General features: G+C 37.2%; 1 protein-coding gene across 1 annotated transcript in view; it reads right to left on the bottom strand.

Annotated features, from left to right (window-relative positions):
- Positions 1-4,352, bottom strand: part of LOC107739845 (DENN domain-containing protein 4B) — a 53,498-nt gene extending 49,146 nt beyond the window's left edge. The window contains exon 1 of the mRNA XM_016552056.1: positions 4,144-4,352. The gene's annotated coding sequence lies outside the window, so the exon portion shown is untranslated. The remainder of the gene's footprint in view (positions 1-4,143) is intronic.
- Between the last annotated feature and the right edge of the window lie 2,845 nt (positions 4,353-7,197).

Here is a 7,197-nt window from a genome sequence, read left to right as displayed (position 1 = left end):
ACACACTCACACACACTCTCTCTCACACACACGCACCCCCACACACCCCCACTCACTCACACACACACTCACTCTCTCACACTCTCACACAAACACACACACTCACACACAGATGAGCATCATCACATGACTGTCCACACTCACACTGACGCCTATCGAGTGATCAGAAACTCATCTGTCTGCTGCGCTGAGCTCATAAGAAGGAAGCAGGACAGAAACTGATTCCTGAACAGCAGAAGAGCGTATGATAGTGTGCTGATAAATCCATTTATAAAGAAACTGGATACTTTTTTGCACTATTAACACTTCAAAGGTTTCTCTTTACAACCACTATGTTTACAAGCACATCAATCAAACTAATAGTTGAGCACATATTGTATAACCTCCTGGGAAATAACATCAGGAAAGGAAACACGCATTTATCGATCAACAACCATGTGTACAGGAATATATTCCCAATTCTGTACGTATATAAACATCATATTCAGAATATGTCTTTAACCAGAGCTGAAACAGAATATGATGTGTGTATAACATATTATATGTTATATGTGATATACTATGAGTCTTGGTCTACATGAAGTTGACCGAAGTGAGCAGAACTGTTCCACATCAAACTCACGTGAATGTGAACTACAGTCCATCCACACACGGCCTGCAGATCGCTGACACAGAAAACAGGAAGAGAGACACTGCGGCAGGAAGAGAGAGCGAGAGGATTGATTTATAGCGACTGAAGGACTGATGCAGGACACACAGCAGAACCGAGCGCTCCTCACTGACCCCAGAACAGTCCAGAAGATCAGAAATGAGTAAAGATCTGAGCTGGAGCATCAACCACAAACACTGAACCAGCTGCAGGTCGATTCACACAGTCTGTGCTCTGCATACTGTAGTATATACCATATACTGGTGACTAGTGTTAAACTAGTACTTAGTGAAGTATACAATGAGAGACTCTTCACACATGACCTCATTATATGTCCTATTTAATTCAGCGATCTGCACCCAGTTAGTACACATGATTTACTATGACATTTGCTTTGTGCAAAAATGTCTGAACTTTTGTCAGTCTGATTGAATAATGAGTCAGGAAAGAGACGCTAAAAATAACAGCTAGAAATGGAAGGTCTAGTCAAGCGCATTGCATTGTGGGATGCAGGGACACATGCAGTGTTCTCTGTTGTTCTGCTCACTATAGCAAATGTAGTAAGTTGTACAGAATACATACTGAAGAATAGTATGAGAAGTATGTGTAAAGTGAATATAGTAGGAGTAGTATGTGTAGCATGAGTAGTGTGTGCAGATTTAGTAGTATAGTATGAGTAGTGATAGTGTGAGAAGTATGAGTAGCGTGTTTAGTATGAGTAGTATGTGTAGAGTGAGCATAGTATGAGAAGTATGTGTAAAGTGAGTCTAGTATGAGTAGTATGTATAGCATGAGTAGTGTGTGCCGAGTTAGTAGTTTAGTATGAGTAGTGATAGTGTGAGATGTATGAGTAGGGTGTTTAGTATGAGTCGTATGTGTAGCATGAGTGGTGTGCACATTATTATAATATGAGCAGTGATAACATAAGAAGTCTGAGTAGCATATTTAGTGTGAATAGTATGTAAAGTGTGAAAAGTATAATAAGTAGTATGTAGTGTGAGTAGTCTGTGTAGTATTAATATGTATAGTGTGTGTAGTGTGACTAGTATAGTTTGTGTAGTATGTTAATGTGAAATATAAGTAGTGTGAATAGCGTGTAAAGTGTTTGTAGTGTGAGCATTGTGAGTAGTGTTTGTAGTTTGTGTAGTGTGAGCATTGTTTGTAGAATTTGTAGTATGTGTAGTGTGAGCAGTATAGTGTGAGTAGTGTGTGTAGTTTGTGTAGTGTGAGCATTGTGAGTAGTGCGAGTAGTGTTTGTAGTATGTGTAGTGTGTGTGTGTGTGTGTGTGGTTTGTGCAGTGTGAGTAGTGTTTGTAGTTTGTGAAGTGTGAGTAGTGTTTGTAGTATGTACAGTGTGAGTAGTGTGTGTGGTTTGTGTAGTGTGAGCATTGTGAGTAGTGTTTGTAGCATGTGTAGTGTGAGCAGTGTGTGTAGTTTGTGCAGTGTGAGTAGTGTTTGTAGTATGTATAGTGTGAGTAGTGTGTGTGCAGTTTGTGCAGTGTGAGCAGTGTGAGTAGTTTGTAGTATATATAGTGTGAGTAGTGTGTGTGTAGTTTGTGCAGTGTGAGTAGTGTTTGTAGCATGTGTAGTGTGAGCAGTGTGTAGTTTGTGCAGTGTGAGTAGTGTTTGTAGCATGTGTAGTGTGTACAGTATGTGTAGTGTGAGCAGTGTGTGTAGTTTGTGCAGTGTGAGTAGTGTTTGTAGTATGTGTAGTGTGTACAGTATGTGTAGCGTGAGCAGTATGCGATTGCAAACAGACTGCGGCCGCAGCACCTCAGCACTCACCCTGAATGAACCGTATGGGTCAGATGAATAGTATCAGATGAGTTGGGTTGAGCTGCACGTTTCGGTGGCGACACACACAACCTCAGGTGTCTTCATTAGAAAACTCCACTTCCTGTTTCAGCTCATCTTTGAGCTGAGGATGCGTTTCCTGTCCACGCTGCTTTTAGCTCTTTCTAAGCACTTTCAACACTCACTTCCTCAAACGCCTCCGCTGCACAACACAAGAGTTTCCCTCGTTCATCTCAGTTCATCTGCAGCTGTGTGAATATCATGCATGCCATCAGACGCTGAGGGATTACAGATCACACACACTAACACTAGTGCTGCTGCTGTTAGCACACTCTTTGTTTCAGTGCCTTTGAGCTTTAACTGTTACGAAAGTACATTTGAAACAAAAAAATGCACACTTGCAAAAAATGAAGAAAAAATGCACTGCAGTCATTTTAATGCATTGTATTTTCAGAGCGTGCATTTTTGGAGGCTGAAGTTCAATTTGGTTGAATATTTATGTAGTGAATATTTCAGTTGGAAAATTTAACACAATATTTTATTATTAAAAATTAAATAATTTATATTCACTTTCCTGAGTTAATTTCCAAAATATTAAGTCCAAATAAATGATATAATACAATATATAAATATCACAAGACAAAATGCAGGCATCACTGTGAAGCGGACTGCATCACAGTAATGGCAATTATCATAAACTGCCAAATTCATAATTGAAAATAAAATTCAATTAATCACCAAGTCCAACTTCAGACGTCATTATATTCACTATATAACACCAGATCAGAACAATTGCGCTATTGATTAAATGTCTGTGTTTAATGATAATCACAATGATTATCAAAAATGTTATGATTATCAAATGATTTTCAAAAAGTTTTTGAAAATCTGGAATCTGAGGATGCAAAAAAATCTAAATACTGAGAAAATCATCTTTAAAGTTGTCTAAATGAAGTTCTTAGCAATGCATATTACTAATCAAAAATTAAGTTTTGATATATTTACGGTAGGAGATTTACAAAATATCTTCATGGAACATGATCTTTACTTAATATCCTAATGATTTTTGGCATTAAAGAAAAATTGATAATTTTGACCCATACAATGTATTGTTGGCTATTGCTACAAATATACCCCAGCGACTTATTATCAATAACAGATATCAACTGATATCTATTACTGAGCAGCTGACTGATATAATGCTGATCAACAATAATTTAATCAAAACAGATGAGATCTATTAAATATATTGTAAATATTTAGACAAATTCACAAATAAAAGGTTTCATATCACTGCCATTCTGGTGTCATGTTTCCGATTCAGTCATAAGAATAATCTAGCATATTTGTGGGCACGTGCAGTTCAATATTATATGAAGAAACGCAAATCTGTTAGGTTAATCATGATCGAAGAGAAATTCTGCTTCTGTGTTGATTCGCTAATGTTCCTGAAGCAAAACCAGTTCAGAACCGACTGACGGTCCACACTCACACACACACACTCACACATCAGTGTCTGATCATCACACACACACACACACACATCAGTGTCTGATCATCACACACACACACACACACACACACACCTGGCTCGGCTGATCTCGTCAGGAATCCTCATGTTTGAATCACACGCGTCTGTTACAGCTGTCATTATTAATAAAGCGATTTGTCGCGTCTTCTCGGCTCAGTTCGGGACTCACCTCAGCAGCAGTAGCGCGGCTCGGCTCGGCTCAGTTCGGCTCTCGTCTCATCCCGAAGCTTCAGCTCATACCGTCGTCTGGTCCGGCCGGTACCGGGGCTCGTTAGGGCTCTAGCTTGACTGCGCGGAACAACCGTCGCCGCTGCGCTCCGCCATCACGGACAGAACGCGAGCTGAGGTAGCTGCAGACGCGACGCGCCGACTGACGCCTAGCGGCGCGGAGCCGCATTACAAGAACCGCACTGACAGAGACTGGAAAGCTCGGCAGCGCGACGGCAGATGCAGCTTCTGATCGGTCTGAATGATTAATATTATAGTTTTAATCATCAGTAACTGAAGTCTATCCGCGTCGTCATGAGGTTCTGGCGCGCTTCTGATGTGACGCATGACGCTGTCACGTGACACGTGTTACTTTTCTCAGCGCGTCTGAAGACGCATCCAGCATACTTTACAAGGATTTAAAATTCATTTTATATATTTGTCCAAACGCCAGTCTTCTATTAGCGTGTCAGGTACGGATTATTGGCGTTATAAAAGATTTAAATCTTACCGATCACAAATCTCTAATAAGACAAAAACGTCAATATTGTGAAATATTATTCTAATGTAAAACAGCTGTTTTCTGTGTGAATATCTGTTCAAATGTAATTTATTCCTGTGATCAAAGCTGAATTTTCAGCATCATTGCTGTTCATTTGAACTTTCTATTTATCAAAGAATCCTGAAAACATACACAAAATATTAAGATGCAAAAAAATGATTTTAACATTGATAATAATAAACATTTTTAATAACTGAGCATCAATGATAATTGAGCAGCAAATCAGCATATTATACTGATTTCTGAAGATCATGTGACACTGAAGACTGGAGTAATGATGCTGAAAATACAGCTGCGCATCACAGAAATAAATTACAGTTTAACAGATATTCACATAGAAAACAGCTGTTTTACATTAGAATAATATTTCACTGTTTTTACTGTATTTTTTAAATTAAATAACTGCCGCAGTGGCAGCAAAAAAAAAGCATTTAAAAATAATTTTCTCTCTCTCATATATATGCATGTGTAAAATAAAGAAATGACGTCACTGAGTCCAATGCACATATTCACTTTAAATTCTTTATTTTCTGTAAAATAAGGAGAGGATACAGTCTTAAAAAAATGTTCCGTCAGAAGCACCTATGCTTTCAGGACATTATTTACAACATACTTGGTTTTTCCCCGGTTATCAAAATAACAAAAATTAAGAGCAACAATCATAAAAGTACATCTTAAAATAGAATGCGCATATTTTGTTTATTTTCATACCTAGACAAAAGCTAGGACTATTTAACATCGTAAGAGCTGAAGCGTGACACGAACCGATAACATGAAGCTGTTAGTTATTCGACAGCTGATCTTCTGATCATATATTTCTATCAGACCTGAGCTGATTTTACAGTGCAATGCAGACGCCAGACATCAGACACACGTGCTTCTGTAACATTAAAATACATCACTTCAAACAAACCCTCAGACGCTGACGCTATATCTCACAATTTTTAGTTTATATCTCACAATTCTAATTTTATATTGCAATTCCAACTTTCTAATCGCAATTCTGAGATTATCAAAATTGTACGTTTATAGCGCAATTCTACATTTATATCTCGCAATTCTGAATTATTATATCTCGCAATTCTGACTTCAAATCTCACAATTCTATTTTTAAAATTCTGTTTATAGCGTAATTCTACGTTTCTCACAATTCCGACTTTTTTCTTGCAATTCAGATTCGCGAGGGGAAAAAAAGTCAGAATAGTGAGATAAAAAGTACCATTTTAATTTTTTTTTAAATTCCATGGCGGAAACCAGCTTCCATAAGCTTGAGTATTTTTATGGCAAAATTAATATTACAATGTGATAGATAAAATGCCCATGAGATTCTAAGATCTATTTGTAATGAAAACTGATTCTAGACTTTACTAAAATAGTAATTTTTAATCATTGAAATGATAATTTATCATTTCTTCCCTTTGATTTTGGGGTGAATTGTAACGTTTTGTTGTTGACTAAATTTGTGAGATTCACCTGAAAACATTCGTAATCCACCTGGTGATCGACACATTTCTCAACACATTAATTAGCTTCATATACAAATATACATTTATTCGCGTAAACATCTATAGCAACTTTATTTTAAAATAAATCTCATAGTACACAGTATTTAGTTACATAAAAATACGTGTTCCTCTGAATATGGCCTTGCTCAGGAGAATAATCGTGCAAATACAGGCAGAAGAGAGTGCAGACGAGCGGATCGCAGTAAACACACACACACACACACACACGAGTGGATGTCACACACATATTTGGTCATTTACGACACTGTTTCAGTGGTTCAGCGCATGCGGCGACACAAACACGCTGCTGCTTTAACTAGTACAGAGAGGAGACTAGTTAGTCTGGATCAGAGATCATCAGAATCATCACTAAACGTGAGCAGACTGAATTCTGGGACAAAACAACGTCTGTTCTCATGCATTAAATGTGACGCATGTCTAAAGAGAACGGCTGTGTTTAAAACGGCATACTAGCTCACTGCATACTGCACACTATATAGTGCATACTAATCTGTAAAATGGCACTGTTCTCTGCTTTCATTCTATGAGTTTTGCATCACTGATTGTTATTCCCCCATAAATATACTCACACAGTAAGTAAATTAAGTAAACAGTAAACTAAGTAATTAATTACTGCAATTTTATTGCAAACAGATTACTCTTAATTTGTCTGTAATTTAAGTACAGTTCATTCTGATGTAACTGCATTAAATACTGTTTGGACTATAGAACAATTCTATATAAAAATTCTAAATTTAACATTTAATTGTTAAAATGTTTGTTTTTAATGTAACCTTCTCCCCTTAAAATACTTTGGACAGTTCATGAATAATTTATGCAATTTTATTATATATATATATATATATATATATATACAGTGGGTACGGAAAGGATTCAGACCCCCTTAAATTTTTCACTCTTTGTTATATTGCAGCCATTTGCTAAAATC

The sequence above is a fragment of the Sinocyclocheilus rhinocerous genome, unplaced genomic scaffold (assembly GCF_001515625.1).
Source record: "Sinocyclocheilus rhinocerous isolate Xijiao unplaced genomic scaffold, SAMN03320098_v1.1 scaffold645, whole genome shotgun sequence".
Classification (NCBI taxonomy): Eukaryota; Metazoa; Chordata; class Actinopteri; order Cypriniformes; family Cyprinidae; genus Sinocyclocheilus; species Sinocyclocheilus rhinocerous.
Note: the sequence above shows the minus strand (reverse complement) of the source record. Positions and strands in the feature narration are given on the sequence as shown.